At 38.6% G+C, this 23,683-nt stretch overlaps 1 protein-coding gene across 1 annotated transcript in view; it reads right to left on the reverse strand.

Annotated features, from left to right (window-relative positions):
- GLCE (glucuronic acid epimerase) overlaps positions 1-22,530 on the reverse strand; it is a 106,341-nt gene extending 83,811 nt beyond the window's left edge. The window contains exon 1 of the mRNA XM_008139083.3: positions 22,384-22,530. The gene's annotated coding sequence lies outside the window, so the exon portion shown is untranslated. The remainder of the gene's footprint in view (positions 1-22,383) is intronic.
- Between the last annotated feature and the right edge of the window lie 1,153 nt (positions 22,531-23,683).

Raw genomic sequence — 23,683 nt, forward strand, 5'->3', positions numbered from 1 at the left:
TCCAACAATGAATACAAAGTATAATATATCATGACTAAGTGGTATTTTTAGAGAAAAGCAAATATGTAGTGTGCGTATTCTTATTCTTAAGCTGTACACTCCTGTTAACTCTCTTCTTCATTTGAAAAAAAAAAAAAGAAACATCTTCCTCAAAAGGACTGTAATTACGTGAAAGCAGGTATGAAAAATGTAATGACAGTAGGAGCAAGTGAGGGAGAGACAGTGGGATTTCTCCATTAGAGTAATTTTGAGTTACGTAATCTCCAAATTTAAATGTTTTCTTTTGTAAAATGGGGGCACTAATACTCTTCCATCAGGTTGGAGGAAGACTAAGATGACATAAATGTTAGGTACTTGGTATGCTTGTACATAAGAGTCAACACGTTAGTTCTTCTTTCCCTTCAATGCCTATATACAGTATCCTATATAATAAAAGCGTAGTATGCAAATTGTCCCCTCGACTGGGAGGTCATTCAGGAGTTTGATCAGGGGGCAGGGCTGGCCAGGGGAAGGGAGGGAGACCCCGACCGGCAGCCAACAGCCACTAGGGACCCTACCAATGCACGAATTTCGTGCACTGGGCCTCTAGTCTCCAATACCACAGAAAAAGACAGATTGTGAGATCAATCTTCTCATTTAGAAAAGGGTAATGCCCCAAATCCAACATGATGGATAATAGCAACGAGCTCAAAACTAAAGGTAAATGATAATCAATTCAAGAAGCATATATGCTTTGTTTCACCAATAGTAATAAGACACAAACACTATACTGTATACTCTATAGTTTATTAACATATTCAGACTCAACATCTACATTAACAGTAGACATGATGAATATATTAATTAGTATTTAAAAAATCAAATTTCTTAGTGTCATCTTAGTTTCATTCAACTCCAAATACAAAGTTTTGCTTTTCAGAGTTCTCAGCAATGAAATGTGATATCCCATTTGGTAGTAACACCCAAACTCCACCCACAATCCTGTGTGAAACCTCAAGATTCTTAAAAGAATAATGTTCCAAGAAAGAAAAAGAACAGAATGCATATGAGAAAAAAGCAATAACTGAAATAAATAAATACATAAATGTATCCATTATATCCCGCAAACCATATAAAGTGTTATAAATTTACAATTTACTCCATACTTACCTTCAAAAACAGCTTTAACCATAAAACCACAGCAAAAATTAGAAGTAAAAAAATTCTGGGGAATACTTGAAAGGTAGCTTCTACTTTACATTAACTAGAATCAAGCTTTCAAATAGATATTTTATAAAATGTCTTTCTTTTAGTTATGAAGCATCTAACTTTAAAAAAGCTGAACACATCTTTATTTTCTACTGATATAGCTTGAGTACTAGAATCTAAGATCAATTATTTATTTTTTAGAATCAGTATCTCCCATGTTATTTAGGTTTCCTCCCTTTTAACTGCCTACTCTTTAATTAGTGTAATATTAGGGCAATTTAAAATTGTGTGCTACTTTATACGTTTCACACTTCTTTCACAAATTTTATTGAACTCCCATAAACACAATTTGGTGAGAAGATAGGTAGTATTATCTCAGCCTATAGAAAAGACTGTTAAGGTCAGAGATGAAGTGATTTGCCCATGATCACACAAAACTGGAAGACAGTGAAGTTAGAAATAATTAGAACCTTACTCATAACCCAGCTCATTTTCTACTTTACCACAATGCTTCAGGCAACTTGAAGAGAGAAAGGAGATACAAATCAAATCACTATGTAAATGGTAGCTAAGTCAATTATCTATCTAGTTGTGCAAGCGGTTAAAAATTATTGGTTACAAGGAAATACTAGTACAAATTCAAATTTGCAACTATTCCAATCTTTTCACTACTCCAACATTCTTTTTAAAGAAAGGAATGCTTAATAACTGTTATATTGCTTTACACGACAAAAAGCTCTGAACTGGGCAATTAAACAAACAAAAAAAATGACTAAGCACATTTTTACTCATTATGAAAGTATAACAAAAAAAGAATAGAGAAAAAAACTCAGAGAAATAGGACACAACCAATATCCTGCTCCAAAGTCCATTCCACAACTGTAAGTGGCAGCAACTTGGAGAACTGACTTGGGCTCAAGGGTGAGATTATCACTGCCAGAAATTGATTCAGAAACGAGGAATCATGCCAATGAGATATGAAAAGGTTTTCTGGTAGCTTCTGGTTCAGTTTGTCCTTTCTGTTAAGATGAAGCCAGACTTTTTCTTCCTGACAACCATCATACAACTACAAGGAAAACCTGCCTTGGTTTAAAGCCAGCATTATGGATAATGGAATAAAACAATGCAAATAATCTGAATCCTTGCTGTCTTCATTAAAGTGCTGACCAACTAATCCGGAAGCCTTGTGCCCCTGACTTCCACTTATATTAAGCTAATAAATTTCCTTATTGCGTAAGGCTGTTTGAATTGGGCTTTCTGATACTTATAGATGGAAGGGGCCTAACTGAAACAGGAACAGAGATAATACATCTAGTTGATGAACTACTAAAGGTGCCCTAGAACCAAATTAAGCTCTTGGATTTTTGAGATTTTCAGAACACTATTATTCTTTCAGTGGGTAATTTAGATACAGTAATATAAAATAGATAAAACAAATTATAGAACAAACTTTAAAAAAGAAATGGAACAAATATATTCTTAATTTTGATAATTAATATTTTTCTGAATTGGATATTCCTGAAAGACTTGGAGGGAGGTAGAGTTCACGAGGGAGGAAAGATGTCATTATTCTGCACTGCAAGACTTGTACACTGTCCTGGTGGTGTGGCTCATTTGGTAGAGTATCCTCCTGTGTACCTAAAGGTCACCAGTTCGATTCCCAGTCTGCACATATCCAGGTTGTGGGTTTGATCCCCCGGGGTACAGAAAGCTCTGAACTGGGCAATTAAACCAATAAAACATGACTAAGGCAGCTGATTGATATTTCTTATATTGATGTTCTCTCTCTCCTCCCCCCCTCTCCCTCTTCCACTCTGTCTAAAATCAATTAAAAACATATCTTTAAAAAAAGGCTTGTACACTGAAGGTGACAAAAGAAAGCTGAAAGAAATTCAAAAAGATCTAACTAAACAAATGGAAAGGCATCCTGTGTCCATGGGTGGGAAGATTTAAAATGTTAAAATGGCAATATCCCCCAAAGCGATCTACTGACTCAATGTAATCCCTATCGAAATCTCAACAGCTAGTTTTGCAGAAATGAAAAAGGTGATCCTAAAATCTGTATGGAATTGCAAGGGATTCTAAATAACCCTAAAAATCTTGAAGAAAAAAGAAAGGGGGTTGGAGGACTCACACTTCTCTTTCAAAATGTACCAAAAACTACAGTAATCATGCAGTACTAGCATAAAGATAGACATATACAGATCAATAGAAAAGAATTGAGAGTCCAGAAATAAACCCATTCATCTATGATGAACTGATTTTGACAAGGATGCCAAGAACATCAATAGGGAAAAAATAGTCTTTTCAACAAATGGTACTAGGATAACTGGATATCCACATAAAAAAGAATTTGAACCCCTATCTCACACTATATGAAAAAGTTAACTCAAAACGGAGCAAAGACCTAAATATATCACCTAAAACCATAAAACACCAAGAAGAAAAAATAGGGTTAAATCTGCATGATCTTGGATTGGGAATGGTTTCTTATATATGACACCAAAAGTATGAGCTACAAAAGAAAAACAAACAAACAGATCAATTGGACTTTACCGCAATTAAATTTTGTGTATCAAAAGATACTATGAAGAAAGCAAAGAGAAAACCTACGGAATAGGAGAAAATATTTGCAAATCATGTCTGACAAGAATCTAGATCCAGTATATATAAATAACTAATAATTCAACAAAAAGACAACCTATTAAAAATTGGACAAAAGACTTGATATCTCTCTAAAAATACACAAATGGACAATAAGCTCATGAAAAGATGCTCCACATCACTAGTCACTAGGTAAATTCAAATAAAAAGCATAATGAAATGCCACTTTATACCCACTAGGATAGCTATATTTTAAAAAAATTAACGTCAAAGATGTAGAGAAAGTGGAACCATCATATATTGCTGGTGGGAATGTAAAATGTTATAGCTGCTATGGAAAACAGTACAGGGGTGCGCAAAAGTAGGTTTACCATTGTAATACAAATAAATAATATAATAATTAATAAATAATACAAAAAATAAACTGTTTCACATACAACTGCAAACCTACTTTTGCTTACTCCTGTAGAGTAATTCCTCAATAAGTTAGTCATATAATTTCTATATTACATAACAGTTTTGTTCCTAGGTAGATACATCCAAACAGGTGTTTGAGCAAAAAATTTTACACTAATGTTCACAGTAGCAGAATTCACTAGAGCAAAAAGCAGGCCATCCAAAATGTTCATCAATGAATGAATGAATAAATGGATCAACAAAATGTGTTATGCCTATACAAGTATTATTCAGCCATAAGAAGGAATGATGTAGTGCTACAGGCTACACCATGGATGAACCTTGAGAACAATATGCTAAGTGAAAGAAGCCACTAACGGGTACATATTGCTTGATTCCATTATATGAAATACCCAGAATTGGCAAATCAACAGAGACAGAAAGAAGATTAATGGTTGCGGGGGGCTGGGGGAAAAGGAGGAATGGGGAATGTTTGTTTAATGGGTACAAGATTTCTTTTTGGGGTGATGAAATGTATCTGAAACTAGATATTGGTGACAGTTACACATTATTAATATATTAAATGTTCTGCTGTAGTTTAATTTTGCATAATAATATTTTATTACTAACACTTGATATTATATGAAATTACAAGGTATTGAGAACAAGTGATATACCTAACAGAAAGTTTTGCTATGGGGAATTATAATAAATGAATTAAAAAAAAAAAAAAGGTCAGAGCTGGAAAAGTCCCTAGAGAATTGCTTGATCAAACTCTGTTCAGTACTTTAATGCCTCAATGACAGAATGTCCACTCTATTTTCATTTCAATAGTTAAAAACATCATTATGTACCAGTATTTCCCTTCCTTTTTTTTAAATTACTTTATTGATTAAGGTCCCTTCCTTTTTCATTCGCTGTTCCTACTTCTGTTCTCTGAGAATACAAAAGATATGTTTAATTTCTCTTCCACATGCCATTCCTTCCTGTTTTCCACAGAATTACAGATTTGAGACAGGAAGATCTGAAAGATCATTCAGTTACCCAATTTTAAAAGCATTACCATATATCCCACTAAAGCGTCCTTTTTTCCAGGCTGAAAATCTTAAATGTTTCAATTATTGTGCAAGAATCTCTTTCAAGACATGGCTTCATACTGATTACTCTCCTCTGAATACATTGTTTATCAATGCCCTGCTTAAAATGTGACAAACAGAACTGAGAATACTAAAGTAACCGCAGTGTACAAAGCATTTTGACAACATGCTTCAAAATAATGTTTGTAGTGGGTGTTAGCCTTTGAGGCAGTTATAATAAATCACTGACTCACCAACTTCAGACAAATAAGAAGATACATCCAGGCTTCATCTGCTTAAACAAACAAACAAACAAACAAACAAACAAACACCTACTGCTGTTAGATCTCCAAGTCTCCAACTCTGCATCTGTGCAGATTTTTTTAAAATTCAATTACAGAGCTTCGTTTGTCCCTATCCAATACATACACATCAAATATAAAAGTATTATAACAAATATTTTCTTAGATATAGTCTTGCATTCTAATTATTAAAAATAAGGGGGTGGGGTACAGGGAGGAGCCTGATTCTGTCACACAACAAACATACTAGCACACCCCCTCACAATTTTAAGAGTAACTGATAAACATCAGTTATTTGAATTTAATACGACATGGGAGATGTGAGAAACTTGAGGCATAAACACTAAGAATTAACTGTAGTTTATTTTTAACATCGGACCATTAACGAATTACAAATCCATCTACCTATGTAATTATTTGGACGACATTTCTCTTGTCTACAAAGATATCTTAAAAGGCTGTCAAAGGTATTACTGTATAATCACAGGGGTCCCTTTCCTTATTTATAAAACAGGACTAAATGAGGCAATCGATGTAAAGCATTTAACCAGTGTCTAGCACAAAATTAAAAATCAAATAAATGTAGCTATAATTCTAGATAAGATTATGGCTAGAGTATCTGCTGAGGAGCCGACCAGTTTACCTGCCCTGTAAGAAAAAAAGTGAGGCTAGTATGGCGTGACTTGCTCTCTGTAAACCCATGCTGGCTCTTAGTGATCACTGTCTCACTTTTTAAGTACCAATAATACATGTGTTCAATAATCTGAGAATTGCCGAAACCGGTTTGGCTCAATGGATAGAGCGTCGGCCTGCGGACTGAAAGGTCCCAGGTTCTATTCCGGTCAAGGGCATGTACCTTGGTTGCGGGCACATCCCCAGTAGGGAGTGTGCAGGAGGCAGCTGATCGATGTTTCTCTCTCATCGATGTTTCTAACTCTCTATCCCTCTCTCTTCCTCACTGTAATAAATCAATAAAATATATTTAAAAAAAAAAAAAAGAAAAAAAAATAATCTGAGAATTTGTTCTGAGAGAGACTAAGATTGCCAGTTTATTATAATTATCTGCAACCTTTACTTGCTTTCCAATATTGTACATATTTCAGCAGCTAAAACACTCTTTTACACATAGCAGGTGTTCAAAAACAAGGTTTGTTGAATTCTTTTTAAAAATTGAGATGATTTTCTAAGTTTTGATAAATGTATCGTAATTATATAAGATGTTAACATCAGGGGAAGCTGGATGAAAGGTATATGGGAATTCTCTGTACTATCTTTGCAATTCTCCAGAAAGTATATAACTATTTCAAAATTAAATGTTTAGAAAAATCCAAATTGTCTTTTACCACCTCTGATAAATTATTTCTTAAAACTCCTCAAATATTACCAATCACTAGTACATATTCTTTAGCAGCCTTTATAGCCCTATAATTAATCTGGAATAGGAGACACAAATTCCAGCAAATAGGAGCTCTTAAATACCATTACTTATCCTGGGCCACACAGAGAGCTAGTATGCAGTAAACAATAGTCATCCAAAATCTTATTAAACAAAGGACTTAAAAATATATATCCCAAAAACAAATATCTTTGCCATAAAGTATTAAAACTCTATAAAATCCAATTAAAACCTCTGACTCCTATTGCTTCAACTACTTATTTAGCAATGACATTTAAGTCAAGCTCAAAGTTCTTAGATGAGACAAATTACTACTAAGCTATTAATATGAAAATCTTTATAAAATATATATTTAAAATGTTTATGTCATGGCTGATTGGTTTTTGAATTAAGTAAATAAGAATTTAAGAAAATAATGAATTTTATTTGCAATTATTCAAGCTCAAACTTTTACTGTTAAGTAACAAAGTCATTAAAATTCTGCTAAAACTGTAACCATCAAGAAATCATAAAATACCTAAGAATAAAGTATCTTTCCCCTAAATGTTCTCTTAAATACCTCAAAATAACTTTTGTACTTTAAAGAGTTTCTTTCAGGTACCAACTATCTAATTTTCAAAATCTTGGCTTTCCAGTTTGGATCATTACTAGAAAATAAACAGAAGTGCTATTGTCAAAGAATTGATCCAATAATAAAAAGAGCTAAGGCCACTTGTCTTATAGAAAATTAGTGCCAAATACTGCCAGACCCTGCTTGTCTTCCTTCAGGGCCAATAGCCAGATACTAATCATTTTTAGACCCTTTCTAATTCTTACTATACAATTTAGTACACAATACCACATCTGAACTAGACAGTATTTTAATAATGTTCTCCATAATTCACACACACACACACACACACACACACACACACACACACAGGATCTATAATACCTCTGGAACTATGCAGAAGGAACTGATAACAGTGATTGCCTCTGTGGCAACTGTTTGGGTTTTTATAATAACTACTATTCAAAAAATTAAATTATCTATTAAAAGGGAAAACTACAACAATTAACCATTAATTCTAGTTAAAATATTTTACCTTAAAAAATAATGTATGAGGCATTCATTATCTATTTTTTAAAATATATTTTATTGATTTTTTTACAGAGAGGAAGGGAGAGGGATAGAGAGTTAGAAACATCGATGATAGAGAAACATCAATCAGCTGCCTCCTGCACACCCCCCACTGGGGATGTGCCCGCAACCAAGGCACATGCCCCTGACCAGAATCGAACCTGGGACCCTTCAGACTGCAGGCCGACGCTCTATCCACTGAGCCAAACTAGTTAGGGCTCATTATCTATTTTTTAATCCTCACCTGAGGATATTTTTTCCATTTATTTTCTCAGAGAGAGAGAGAGAGAGAGAGAGAGAGAGAGAGAGAGAGAGAGAGAGAGAGAGAGAGAGAAACACTGATGTGAAGAGAGAGACACATTGATTGGTTGCCTCTCACACGCACCCTGATGGGGGCAGGGATCAAACCTGCAGCCAAGGTACCTGCCCTTGACCGGAAATCTAACCCAGGACCCTTCAGTCCTTGGGTCTATGCTCTAACCACTGAGCTAACCAGTCAGGTAAGGCATTCATTATCTTTTAAAAATATTTTTTAAAGATTTTACTCAGACATCTCTCGTAGCAATATGTTTACGAACACATCTCCAAGCAGGAAACTAAGGAGAAAATAAACAAATGGGACCACCTCAAAATAAAAAGCTTCTGCAGTGCAAAAGAAACCATCAACAAAACGAAAAGGGAGCCCACTGTATGGGAGAATATATTTGGCAATGATACATCTGATAAAGGAAGACAATCCAATTCAAAAATGGGCAAAGGACCTAAACAGACCCTTCTCCAAAGGGGACATACAGATGGCCAAGAGACATGAAAAAATGCTCAAAGTCACTGATCACCAGAGACATGTAAATTAAAATGACAATGAGGTATCACCTCACACCTGTCAGAATGGCTATCATCAACAAATGACAAGTGTGCAGGAGAGGATGTGGAAAAAAGGAAACCCTACATTGTTGGTGGGAATGCAGACTGGTGCAGCACAGCCACTGTGAAAAAGAGTATGGAGTTTTCTCAACAAATTAAATATGGAACTCCCATTTGCCAGTGATCCCATTTCTAGGAATACATCCTAAGAAACCCAAAACACCAATCAGAAAGAATGTATGCACCCCTATATTCATAGCAGCACAATTTACAATAGCTAAGACCTGGAAACAGCCCAAGTGCCCATCAGTTGATGAGTGGATAAAAAAGCTGTGGCACATTTACACAATGGAATATGATGCAGCAATAAAAAAAGAAGGATCTCTTACCCTTTGAGACAGCATGAAGGGACCTGGAGAGTGTTATGCTAAGTGAAATTAGCCAGTCAGAGAAAGACAAGTATCACATGATCTCACTCATATGTGGAATCTAATTAACAAAATAAACTGATTAACAAAACAAATCCAGGAGAGAAACCAAGATGGCGGCAAAGGTAAACAACTAAACTGCTGCTTTGCACAACAATTTCTAAACTACAACTAAAAGACAAAACGTCTACCACCAAGAACCACGGGAAAGCTGGCTGAGTGGAAGTTTTACAACTAGAAGGAAAGAGAAAGGAGCACAAACACTGAAAAGCTGAGGTACGGAGGCATGCGAATCAGGCTGGTGGCGGGCCACTGGGCGCGCGGCTTTTTTTCAACCCGAAGGGAGACAAGCTCCCGATTACTCTGAAATCCAGTTTCTGGGGATACGCGGGGGACCCAGACGCTTACGGGGAGAAGCTGGACTGTCGGCCATCGGATCGGAAAGTGAGGTTAACTTTTTTGCAGAGGTGCGCCCAGCAATCATTGTTTACTGCGCTGGAGCGTGGGACACGGGAAATTGGAAACATGGAAAGGCAGAGAAGGCAGACTAGCAGCCACTGCTGTTTGCCACGCCCTAGCCTAGTGACATCCTGAGACCCTGCTCCGAACAATCTACAAACACACCCAAGCTCAGCACAGTGGCTTTTGCACATAAATGGCCTGCCCTGTCGAAGCTTAACCAAATAAACGGCAGCTCCAGTCAGACAGCTCCAAAACCTCCAAATCCCAAGCAAAGAGGAGAAAACTGTAGTTCTCACTGTAGCTCCTGCTGGGTGGCCTCAGGCAGTAGCTGACCTGCACCTCACTGGAGATCCAGAACTAGTGTATCTAGTGGTCTGTGTGAGACGATACCAGATTTCAACTACTCTCATAAGAGACACATTCAAGAGCAGACTCAGTGAGCACCAAAGCCCCACTGGAACAAGTCCTGCCCCATAAACGTGTCTCCACCACAGCAATTCTTCCATTATAGACACAGCGGGTCCTCACAGCCAATTGGCCTAGAGGTCAATTCCTCCCAGTGACACCAACAACAATCAAGACTTAACTACAACAAGGCTGTAAACACAGTTCACAAAGGGGTGCACTAAGAGTGTCCACCTCAGGTAACTGGGGAGGCTGACCCATTGAACCATATAGGACACCTAGCACACAAAGCTACCCTACCAACTCAGGGAAGCAGCGAAAATGAGGAGGCAAGGAAAAAGATCACAAAAGAAAGAAATGGAGGAGAACAAACAACTGGATATAGAGTTCAAAACCACGGTTATAAGGTTTTTCAAGAATCTCCTAGAAAAGGCCGATAAATTTAATAAGACCCTTGAGGATATGAAAAGGGACCAACTAGAAATTAAACATTCACTGACTGAAATAAAAATATTATACAGAGACCCAACAGCAGACTAGAGAAATGCAAGAATCAAGTCAAAGATTTGGAATACAAAGAGGCAAAGGACACCCCTCCAGAGAAGCAAGAAGAGAAGAGAATCCAGAAAGTTGAAGATAGTGTAAGGAGCCTCTGGGACAACTTCAAGTGTACCAACATCAGAATTATGGGGGTGCCAGAAGAAGAGAGAGAGCAAGATATTGAAAATCTATTTGAAGAAATAATGACCAAAAACTTCCCCCACCTGGTGAAAGAAATAGACTTACAAGTCCAGGAAGCGCACAGAACTCCAAACAAAAGGGATCCAAAGAGGACCACACCAAGACACATCATAATTAAAATGCCAAGGGCAAAAGACAAAGAGAGAATCTTACAAGCAGCAAGAGAAAAACAGTTAGTTACCTACAAGGGAGCACCCATACGATTATCAGCTGATTTCTCAACAGAAACTATGCAGGCCAGACAGGAGTGGCAAGAAATATTCAAAGTGATGAATGGTAAGAACCTACAACCAAGAGTACTCTACCCAGCAAAGTTATCATTCAGAATTGAAGGGCGGATAAAGAGCTTCACAGATAAGAAAAAGCTAAAGGAGTTCATCACCACCAAACCAGTATTATATGAAATGCTGAAAGGTATTCTTTAAGAAGAGGAAGAAGAAGAAAAAGTAAAGATAAAAATTATGAACAACAAATACATATCTATCAACAAGTGAATCTAAAAATCAAGTGAATTAAAAATCTGATGAACAGAATAAACTGGTGAATATAATAGAATCAGGGGCATAGAATGGGAGTGGATTGATAATTCTCAGGGGGAAAGGGGTGCTGTGTGGGGGGTACGGGAAGAGACTGGACAAAAATCGTACACCTATGGATGAGGACTGTGGGGGGGAGGTAAGGGCAGAGGGTGGAGTGGGAACGGGGTGGAGGGGAGCTATGGGGGGAAAAAGGAGAAACAATTGTAATAATCTGAACAATAAAGATTTATTCAATTAAAAAAAAAACAAAAAACAAATCCAGAGACATAGAAGCATGGAACAGACTGTTGAATCTCAGAGGGAAGGCTGGAGTGGGTCGGTAGAGATCAATCAAAGAACTTGTATGCATATATGCATAACCAATGGACACAGACAACAGGGTGGTGAAGGCCAGGGGTGGGGGTTGGGTGTGGGCTAGAAAGGGTCAATGGGAGAAAAAGGGGACATATGTAATATTTTCAACAATATATATTTAGAAAGCTAAAAAATATACTTTATATGTAATTGTTTTAAAAATAATTTACAATGCTCAACTTTACTTATAATCAAAGAAATACAAATTAAAGATCATTTTTGTTTATAAAATTAGGAAAGATTTTTAAAACTAATATTAAATATTGGCATAACCTTTCTAGAACGCAATGTGTCAATATGTATGATTTTTTAAAGTTCTTACCTTTTGACTGAATATTTTTATTCCTGTCCTAAGAAAATAATCAAGTATGGAGACACATTTATGCAGAAAGATTTTCATCAACACTATCATCAGAGGAGTAAAATGTTCAATAATTAGTAATGGTTAAATCATACATCTACTCAATAGAATATTATGCAGATATTAAAATTAGGTTTTGAAACAATTTTAACAAAGTAAAAAATTCTTCATAATTTATTGCTTGCTAGGGGGATAAACAGTATACAATGAATAAATATATTCATGGGAGGTGGAAGAATATACACCATAATGTTAGCAATACTTATATTTGGGTTAAGGCATTAGATTTTTGTCTTTTGTGTTTCTCCAAGATTTTAAAATGAGTTCCTAGAACTTATAAAATCAGGGGGAAAACATTATATACATATGTGTGTATATGTATAGACCACACACATATATTCTTAAGTTTAATACTGATGTGGTATTTAAACAGCTGAAATAAATTAAGTGTAAACTTTTATGGAAGCCAATGACAAAATAGCCCATATACTATGTATCATTAAGATGATTCCTACCATGCAATAGCACTCCCAGCTAGCTTATTTTTATTTTATTTTTAAAAATATGTTTTTATTGATTTTTTAAAGAGAGAGAAAGGGAGAAGGAGAGAAAGAAACATTGATGAGAGAGAAACATTCATCAGCTGCCTCGTTCATGGCCCCCACTGGGGATTGAGCCCACAACCCAGGCGTGTGCCCTGAATGGAACCAATGCATGGGTTGATGCTCAACCATTGGTGCATGGGTTGATGCTCAACCACTGAGCAACACTGGCCAGGCAGCTAGCTAGCTTATTTTGAAATCAATACAATAAAAAATAAAATTTCAAATATAATGAACAACATAAACTGATGAACGAAAATAGAACCAGAGACATAGAAGAATTGAACAAACTGTCCAACCTATGAGGGAAGGCGGGGGGGTAAGGGGTTAAGAGATCAACCAAAGGACTTACATGCATGCATATGAGTATAACCAATGGACACAGACAGTAGGGGGGTGAGGGCATCTGCTGGGGGATGGGAGCGGCTGGGGAGAGGTCAATGGGGCTAAAAGGAGACTCATGTAATTCTTTACACAATAAAGAATTTAAAATAAAAATAAATAAATAAAGATTAAAAAAGGAAAATTTCAGAGGATCATATGATAAAATATGGACAAAATTTAAACCCTATCAAACAGGATTAATATTGTTAGGAGTTAAATTATTATACTTATTAGGATAAATAATATCCCTGGAAGAAGGAACTGATTAAACTAACATATAACATCCAAATTAATAAATATAACCAAACTTTTCTTTTAAATGGACTGAGTTTGCTAGTGGGAGAAGCAATATTTATTAATGAATGGGTAAATTATAATTTCTCACACATTAACTAATCTGTAGTTTCAAATGTAGATGGAGTTTACCCTTAAAGATTATTTCCACCACTAGTTGCCCACTAGGAAATCACAAATCTCACCAAGTCACTATTACGCTTAGCATCCTTCAGTGGGTTACCACTGCCTGAAATGCAGTGTTTACAAGAGTCTTCATGCCTTGCTTTTACTCCCTCCTCCTTCATTCTCACTTGCTTCCTATGCTCTACCCCAGTGGTTTGCAAAGTGTGATCCTTGAACCAGCAACATCTCCATCAACTGTGAACATTTTAGAACTACAAATTCATGAGCCCCACTCCTACCAGGAGATTCATATGCATGTTATAGTTTGAAAGCCACCCTTCTAGCCCTCCTGAATTGCCTGCAGATCCCCAAATCTGCTCTGCTCTCTCTGCAAATGCAGTTTCCTACCTATAGTGTGCTGTTACCCATTTCCTATGGGTATCCCATCCACCTTATTTCCTATCCATCTTTCAAGGTTTATGCTTAGGAATCACTTCAAAGGGGAATTGAAAACTTTTCCAGAATGAGAAAAATATTTATCAGGATTTTTCCTGTTATTGTAGGGGCTCTCATTTGCATTCTTCACCAACTAAAAACCACTTCTAAAATGATAAGGCCATCAAAGAAAGCCTTTGCTTGACATATCCCCAAACATAAGGTATTAACACATAAAAGAAATAAAAAACAGATTCATAGTTCTTCCACCCATTGATTTCAAACTATAAAATAGTAGAAAAATATAATGTATGATAAAACCAAACTGTCAGAAAGAATTGACTTTTATTATGGAAAAAATATAGGAAAATAGCCAATAAGGTCTGAAATTCACATTTTGAAATTAATTTGATTTTTCTCTTTTATGCACATATTTTTCCCATCTTCTGGAGGAGGGAGAGCAATTAATAAAGAATATGGGTGTGTTTTTTAAAGGTGGGGAAGAGAAATGTATAGGGATGTTCTCCAATATTTTTACTAAGTTTGAGATAATCTCACAGTACATGATTAGTTAATAATTTATCTTCACACTGGACAGTGTGGCTCAGTTGGTTGGAGTGTTGTCCCATACACTAAAAGGTAGCAGGCTTGATTCCTAGTCAGGGCACATATTCGGGCTGTGGGTTCGATTGCTTGGTCGGGGCACATATGGGAGGCAACTGATTGATATTTCTCTCTCACATAAAAGTTTCTCTCTCCCTCCCTCTTCCTCTCTATTAAAATAATAATAATAATAATCTTCCATCAGTTAATGACCATCTAGCATGTGCTAAGAACCACGTGGGATTAAGAATTATGTGCACCTGTAGGTTAATTCCTAGTTATTTAGCCAAGAAATGAAACCTTATGCCCATCAAAAGACAAGTGTAAAGTTATTCATAGCAGCTTTGTTTCTAAGAGCTAAAACTGGAAATGGCCCAAATATCTATCAAGAGTAGAAGAGAAATACACACACACACACACACACACACACACACACACACTCATAAAATGAAATACTACACAATGAAAAATAATAAACTACTGCTAACTCTAAAAACATGGATGAATCTCACAGAAGAAACCAGATATAAAAGAATGATTTGATTCCATATACAGGAAGTTCAGGAATAAGCAAAACTAATCTATTGTAATGGAGGTCAAAATAGTGGTTACCTTGGGAAGTACTGACTAGGAGAAAGTATGAGAAAGACTTCTAAGATCCTAGAAGTATTCTATATCTTGATCTGGTTGGTGATTACACATTTAGTTTACACATGTAGAAATTCATGGAATTGTGTATGATTTCTGTAACTTACTGTCCTATAAAAGTAAAAAAAAAAAAGAAGAAGAAGAAGAAAAAAAAGTTCTTTCTCTTCCATACCAGCCAGAAGTGAGGGAGGGAGGGAAGGAGGGAGGGAAGAAGGAGGAAGGAAGGAAGGAAGGAAGGAAGGAAGGAAGGAAGGAAGGAAGGAAGGAAGGAAGGAAGGAAGGAAAGGTTAGATCAAATGATCTTTACATTTCTGCTTTAAAGTTCAATTGTCTTATTCATTCAACTAAAATTTGGGTACCTACTCTGAAACAGGTATTGTTCTGGGTGCTAGGTATAAAGCATTGAATAAAATGCATAAAAATCCCTGCCCTCATGGCTCTTAAACTATAGTAGGGGTAAAAGGACAATAAAAATATAGAGTATGTTGAAACAAAGCAGGGAAGAGAAATACAAAGAGTATGTTTGAAAGGGATATTGTAATTTTGAACAAAGTAGACAGTAAAGGCATCATAGAAGGAGTGATCTTTTAATTAAGATGTGAAGGAAGGCCCTGACTCGTTTGGCTCAGTGGATAGAGCGTCGGCCTACGGACTCAAGGGTCCCAGGCTCAATTCCGGTCAAGGGCATGTACCTTGGTTGCGGGCACATCCCCAGTAGGGGGCGTACAGGAGGCAGCTGATAGATGTTTCTAACTCTCTATCCCTCTCCCTTTCTCTCTGTAAAAAAAATCAATAAAATATATTTAAAAAAAAAAAAGGATGTGAAGGAAGTAGGGAAGGAGACACATGGATATCTGGAAGAACAAGTTTTAGGTCTTCTGAAATAGCAAGGAGGCCACTGTCACTGAAGGGAAGTGAGCAAGGATAAGAGCAAGAGGTTCTTTTCCCCAGTCTCTTCCTTCTTTCATACCACTCCAACTCTTTACTTAAAGATTAACTTAAGATAAACCTTTTTTACACAGAAACTTCTATAACCACTAGCCTCTCTATATTTATCTAATCTTCTCTGCTCCTACAGCTGTATCACTCATGGCATCTTTATATACTACCTTGCAATTAAATACATACTGCCTCCCACTCCCAAATAAACCATGCCTTTTCAGAACAGTGACTAAATGTTATGCTTTTCTGTATCCCTAGTACTTGACCCAGTACTTAAATAGTTACTGGTAAGGCCAATGCTAATAATAACTTCATCAGGCATAAGATTAGTAAACTGTGGATAGATTTTTTAAAAATAAAAAGAGGAAGGAAAGAGACCAAGACTAGGGAACTATGTGAGTAAAGGTTCTGAGGCGTTTCCATGTGTCATGATGCAAAGTCAGGATTACCTCAGCCATGTCCTTAAGACTCTGAGATCCTCGACATCACTTTTCTAAAGGCCACTCTAGGCTTTTTTTTTTTCCTTGGGATGGGGGTGGGGGACCTGGCATCTGATATTCCTTTCAAATAATGGTTTTATAATACCATGTTCACAACTAACTTAAAGAAACTCTTAACCAACTAGCTGTGTGATCCTGAGCAAGTCATTCAACTTCTCTTGCTATGTCACGCTCCCTCATATGCTAAATGAAGGAGTTGGATTAAATGGTCTCTAAAGTCCGATCAACCTCAAATTCTCCTTAGCTTTTTTGAAAAATCTGAATAGATAAACCTTATAACCTACTTTTTCAATTTATACAATGAGTCAAGTATCTATTAATAACTTAAAATATATTGAGTAAACAGTCATATTCAGAAAGTAATGTAGTATTTTAAAAAATCATAGAATCTGGAATAAGACAGACCTGGATCTAGTCATAACCTGCTTTTTAGCAGATAATGACCCTGAGTAAATTATTAAATCTACAGGACTTGTTTTGAAAATTAACAGCAATGTATGTAAAGCATTAAGTGAATATAAAAACCCATACACATTGGCAGCAATCATTTCCCATAAAAGAAAACAGCCCAGGTAAAATATCTGCCAAATCACTGATATCCAAGATCTGAAATACCCAAACTAGTTCATAATTCTCTTAGCAATTTTAGATATAAGGATACCTCAAAATTCGGCAAGACTTTTCTGCAAGTTTAACAGAGTAATCCTTAACTCCTACAGTTGCAGTAGTCTCACATCTTACCAGTAAATGAATAAGAACTACAGATCGAATGTCAATTTGAGGTCAGTGAGGCAAGAAAATACGATAATTTAGAAAGCCCCAAGTTTTAGAAAAATAGAACAAAACTAAGATTTCAGCTTAACTCATCTTAGATAGTACAAAGAAACTAGAGGCCCAGTGCATGAATTCGTGCACCAGTGGGGTCCCTTGGCCTGGCCTGCGGGATTGGGCTGGCTCCCCCGAGGGGTCCCAGATTGCAAGAGGGCACAGGCCAGGCCAAGGGACCCCACCGGTGCACGATTGGGTCCAAGGAGGAACGCTGGAGGTTGGATAGCCAGGGAGGGACCATAGGAGGGCTCCAGGGCATGTCCATCCGTCTTGCTCAGTCCCGATCAGCAGGACCCCAGCAGCAAGCTAACCTACTGGTCAGAGCGGCTGCCCCCTGGTGGTCAGTGCACGTCACAGCGACTGGTCGACCAGTCGACTGTCTGCCCCCTGGTGGTCAATGCATGTCATAGTGAGCAGTTGAGTGGCCTTAGCATATCATTAGCATATTACACTTTGATTGGTTGAAAAGCTGACCCGACACTTAGCATATTAGGCTTGTATTATAAAGGATTAATATTGGCATTGAGAGTTCAAACATGTAATGAGAAACAACAATGTAAAATAAGCAATAGAGATTGAAAAAGTAATAAGACAAATATAAACTTGCCTTTGAGTCCAGGAGGAGACAGACATAAATAATTATAGCAAACCAAGTAACATCAGAGAATGAATAAAACATAGAGAGTGAATAACCTAGTGGGGTGGGAAGAAGGAGGGCAAAGGACACTGAAGACTTAAAAAGCTGATAGAGCTTGGTTGTATCTTGAAAAATCAGTAGTCTTTGTCTACAAGACAGGAAAAGGAAAAGTATTCTAAGCAACAGGGCGAATATATGAAAAAACTCTAAATCAGGAAAGAGTATGGCTCTTTCAGTGAACTGATTTTATTAATACATTTAGCGCTTGAAGTTTATGGTGGGGCAATGGCAAGAGATGAGTCAGATGATGAAGGGCCTTGTAACAATAAATAAGTTTTGACTAAACACTATAGATAAGGAAGGAGTATAGGTTTTAAGAAAGAAGCACTGGACAGATTTGCATTTTAGAAAAATCACCTTGGCATTAGTGTAAAGTATGGATTAAAGGGGGTCAACCACTAGAGACCTCATTCTACAATCAGAGTTAAATAAGGACATTAGATTATCATATAGATATTCTACTATAGAATCAGGGATCAGAAATAAAACCAACAACGCTTTAACAGTTAAGCTAAATTATCAAAAGGAAATCGTTTACCTTCGGAATGTATATTCTGGAATTAAGTACTCCTCATAAACCTTAAAAAGGAAGAGGCTTCTAAAATTAGGTATGACTTGTAAAAATTACATGAAACTAGTTGTATCCTGAGTACTAGCTACTCTTATGGCATCTATCTCTTTTTGTGCATATAATACTGCAGATCTGCAACATAAAAACCAATGCAATAAAATCCTTGGAATTTATATAGATTATTTACAGAGATTTCTCTTGCTTTAATTTTATATAATCAGAGACTGAGGCACTGAGAGACTAAGGAATTACCTGTGGTCATATGGTTAGTTGCACACTGAAGATGGGAATCCATGTCTTATTATTTCCTTTCTAGAAACTGATTTAGTATATCATATTTATGACTCTAGAATGCTGAATGATGATCCAAAAGACACTGCTATTGTAATTTTCTGCAGTGTAATAATGAACTATATGAACTATCTTTACGTTTCATATGCCTCAGAAGGAAAACCTATCTATTAGATTTGCTTGTGTTTCACAAAACAAGAACACTTCCTCCTCTGCCATTAAAATACACCCTATTCTTCTGCAGAGAGTCTAAAAACTTCCTTTGTCAAGCTTGGGACACAGTTAAATTTGAAAAAAGAAAGGCCAAAGATTAACTTATCTTTATATAATTAAATTTCAAACATTTTAACATGTTTTAACATTTTACTTACGTTTCAGTCTTTTTCTTATTTTGTCATGCTCCTCACCCCTATAATTTTTAGATCCTTAAAATATATATTTTCCCTTCACTAATACAAACAAGTAGACATGGCAATATTGACAAAAGTCTGATAAATACTATACTTTTCACAAATTTGCCCAGTGATCAAAATTTTTAATTTTTACACTTCTCTAATTTACACTTAATTAATGTCTGCTCATTGAAAGATTCAAATAATATAAAAATATAAAGTTAATAAGCTGTTTTATGTCTTTGCAATTTTCTCTTGAAAAATCCTCCAAACACTGGTAAATTTGATGTGTGTTCTTACAGACTTTTTTATGCTTACATAACAACAGGTGCTAATCCTCAAAGAGTCAATACTATATATTTAATACCCAAACTCTACTGATCATAATGTAATCTTTCTTTAATAATTCAGAAGGTAGATCATTATCTTGCTTGGTTTCTAGTTATCACAACAGACATCAATTATATTATCATTCAGGGGTTATTTAAAAAGTGAGCTAAATCCCAAGTATGCTTTTATTTCTTCCTTGTCAGCATCTCAATTATTTTATGTATGTATTTAGTAGTTGCCCTTCTCTCGATCCATGTAGGTTACATGAGAGCTGGAATCATTGTACCTCCAGTGCTTGACACCTAGCAGCTAATCAAATACTTGTTGACTGATCATTATGTTTACTTAGAAATTAGAAAAGCTGCTTTAGTTATTGAAATCTGTTTAATTTGTCATTTGTCTTTCAAAAGTGAGGAGAAAAAAGTTTGCTTACGTTTTGGGAGGGGGTTCTTGTTTGTTTGGGGAAGATGGGGAAGAATGTGTAATTTTGGTTTTGGCTTCCCTTTCCTAGGTGATCTGCTTTGGCTGTAGTACCCAAGTCTTGTCTGAATGTTAGGTCAAGTCAAGTGGTGCTCAACTGATCAGTTTTGATAGCTATAAAAGTCAATCAGGTATTTTGGTTTTAATTACAACAGCAACAACAAAGAACAACGTAAGCGGTAAGCTCTCCAAAGACTTAAATATTTGCTATGCAGGATTCCATTGTTTTTTAAAATGATTGCAATATTCAAGGATTAAGTACATTTTCCCTAATCTATCTGGTTCTAAACCCAAAAGAAAAAGACACAATTCTTTGCTTTGGCATACTTAAATTTGTCTGTTTACCTAAAATTACAGAATTACTATGAGCTCCACTGCCTGCCACATCAGACTTCATTTACAGGCCTCTATGATAAAGTAGCTATCTAACCAGAATAATTATCAGGCAAACTCACAGACTCTGACCCATAGTTTTTTTTTTTTTAAGCCACATTTCACATATATACAGGTCGTTTTATTTGAATTGCATCTAAGTCCGGGCTAGTTACCAAGAACTCTACATAAGTTTCATGACTGTACCTTTACAATAAAACTGTTAAGCAAGATTCTCTAACAGAGCTCTCTGTTAGTCACCCGTGCGGGTCTCAAATGACACTGTTGCAGAGTTTTAGCTTTGCAACTTCAAGTTCCAGTGTGTTGCTTGGAGGCTAAACTTGAAGTTATCCTTATCCACACATGCTTCTAGTTTAGAGAAGCCAGAACACACTTTCCCAGCACCACTTGACTTGACCTAACATTCAGACAAGACTTGGGTGCAGATCAAAGACAGTACCGGCAAAGCAGATCACCTAGGAAAGGGAAGCCAAAACCAAAATTACACATTCTTCCCCGTCTTCGGCGGCTTCTACGCTGGCACCCGAGGGCACTCGCCTCCTAAAAAACTTACAGTCTACACCCCCCGCCTAAGGGACTGCTGCCGCTCTTGATCCCCGAGCAGCAAGGCCAGCACGCCCCCACAGGGCTCCTGGGGCAGAGAAAAGAAAACTGCAGGACGAACCCACTCTTTCCCCAACTAGTCAACAAAACGGACCAACCTTCCAACTAAGCACTGCGTACATCCTCATCTCGAAAGAAAGACCTGTCCCAGGATGCTGACCAACCAGACGGTCCCCTGGGCCGGCTCAGGATGCCCCTGAAAGCCAGCCCCCTCTCGCTGCGAGTCGCCCCGGCGCCTGCTGAGCCGCGCCCTCCATTCAAGATCACCCGGGAACCCGCTAACTCGCCCCGACCCCTCCACACCCTCCCCATAAAGACTGGAGACCGTGCCAAGTTACCGCCCCCCTCTGGGCAAAGCAAAAACCCCAATAAAGACGCTGGTCTCCGCGGTGCACCCTTCCGCCCCCAGCAGCACACCACGGCGCCCGGCCGGCCCCAGCAGGGCGCAGGCACCTCGCCCTCTAGCCCGGAGACCCCGATTCACTGACCCCTTTGCCCGGGACCCTAATAAACTGCTTCTTCACCCAGAAATGCGAAACAGACACCCACTCCCGCTCAAAAGACCTCCCCCAGACCCCCGAGACCTGCCCCTTCGGAGACCTAGCACCTTGCTAAACTGAATCTTCTGCACTCGAAGAGCCTAAGACCCCGGTAAAGGAACCCCTTGTCCCGGAACCCCGCCACACCACCCCAAGGAACCTCAGGACCCTGATAACTCTCCCACGATCCCCAAGACCCAGCACCCTCTACGCCACTACCACCCCCGCCGCCACCACCCGCCAAAGCCACCAGAGCCCTAGGACCCTAATAACCGCCCCCTCGCCCCGAGGAGCTCCGGCCACACCGCCCTTGGGCGCCCGCACCCGATCCTGCCACACCGCCTCCTGCACTCCCGAGCCCCGCCAAGCTTTGCGCCCATCAGGCAGCGCCGCGCTGCCCCGGGAGCCGCCCCCGGAGCCGCCCCCGTCGGGAGCCCGACTGCCCCGGCGGCTCCGAATCCCCCGCTCCTCGAACGCTCCTCGGCGGAGACGCGCTCCGGGCTTCCTTACCTGGGCAGCGTCGGAGGGCGAGCGGACTGGGGAGCCCTGAGGAAGAGGAGGCGGCGGCAGAGAAGGGGCGGCCCAGGCCTGCGGCTGCCGCAGCTCCAACCTCTCCGCGAGGAAGCGCTGGTGTGAGAAGAGCCCTCCCGCTCCGCGCGCAGCCAGGAGACCGAGCCACAGCCGTGCCCGCCGCTCTTCCCGCGAGATCCCAGCCACGGCGAGGGGCGGGAGCGGCGGCTCGAGTGACAGCGCCCAGAGCCTGTCGGCGGCAGCGTGGGGGGCGGGACTCAGAGCCGGTTACTACCAATTGTAAAATAGGAAAGGTAATTTGCCACGCCCACCGCTTCTTCTCCTCCTCCGCCCCGCCTCAGTAAACCAGGAGCAGAGGTAGCAGTGACCTGACGTAGTCCGAGGCGGCGGGCGAGCGCGCGATAGTAACTTGGGTCGCGAATCTGGCTTGTGTCTGCACCAGCGCAGCCTTCGTGGACATCCCTGGTTTAGGGAAGAAGCCGGTCTTCACACCTGTGTGGGCAGAGGCGCTGTTACCCTTGGTTACAGCGCTGCCTGGATGAAGTTCGCTTCTTGCTAGTTGAAGACGCACCTCTTTGGTTACCTGGTTCTAAACTACCTTTTAACCCCATCTCGGCTTCTCCTCCCTCTCCACCTCAGACATGGTGCCATTGTTGAGATGCCCGTGTTTTCCAAAATCCAGCTCAGGACATCTGGTCTGACAAAGGACTCTCTTCTGATTCATGCATTTATTTCTACTTAAAGCCTTCTAGAAAAGTAAAAAGTAAATCTTACTTAAGTGACTCACCAATCTAGCAAATTACAAGAAAAGTCGTATCTCCCTAGACCCCAGTGCCTGGCACACGCAGGACACGGAATAAATGTGAAAGGAATGAATGAAGAATGTGATATTTAAATATATGAAATCTGGATCCGCCCCCTGAAAACTCCGGCTCTCTAGACCTTTCCTCTACAACGACAGCCACTCCCTAAATCCAATCTCTTCATTGTTATGCCAGTCCTGTAGCCTTCATTCATTGTCCCCTCCTCATTGCCTTACCTATAGCAGCAAGAAGTGTCCTTTCTCCTCATTAAGGTTAACCCCAGCACCTGTGCCCTGGAGCTCAGCCATTCCCAGATTTTGTTTAATCAACTATCTTTTCTTTCCTTATCAGTTTCCGCTCTCTAATCAAGCTCTTTTCTGCCACAAACATTCTCCATCTTCTCCATCTTTTGAACAGAATAGAACCACGTACCTCTTCCACCCTCTCAAGCTACTCCATCTCCTTTCTTCTTTCTT

This window comes from Eptesicus fuscus, chromosome 5, assembly GCF_027574615.1.
Source record: "Eptesicus fuscus isolate TK198812 chromosome 5, DD_ASM_mEF_20220401, whole genome shotgun sequence".
NCBI lineage: Eukaryota > Metazoa > Chordata > Mammalia > Chiroptera > Vespertilionidae > Eptesicus > Eptesicus fuscus.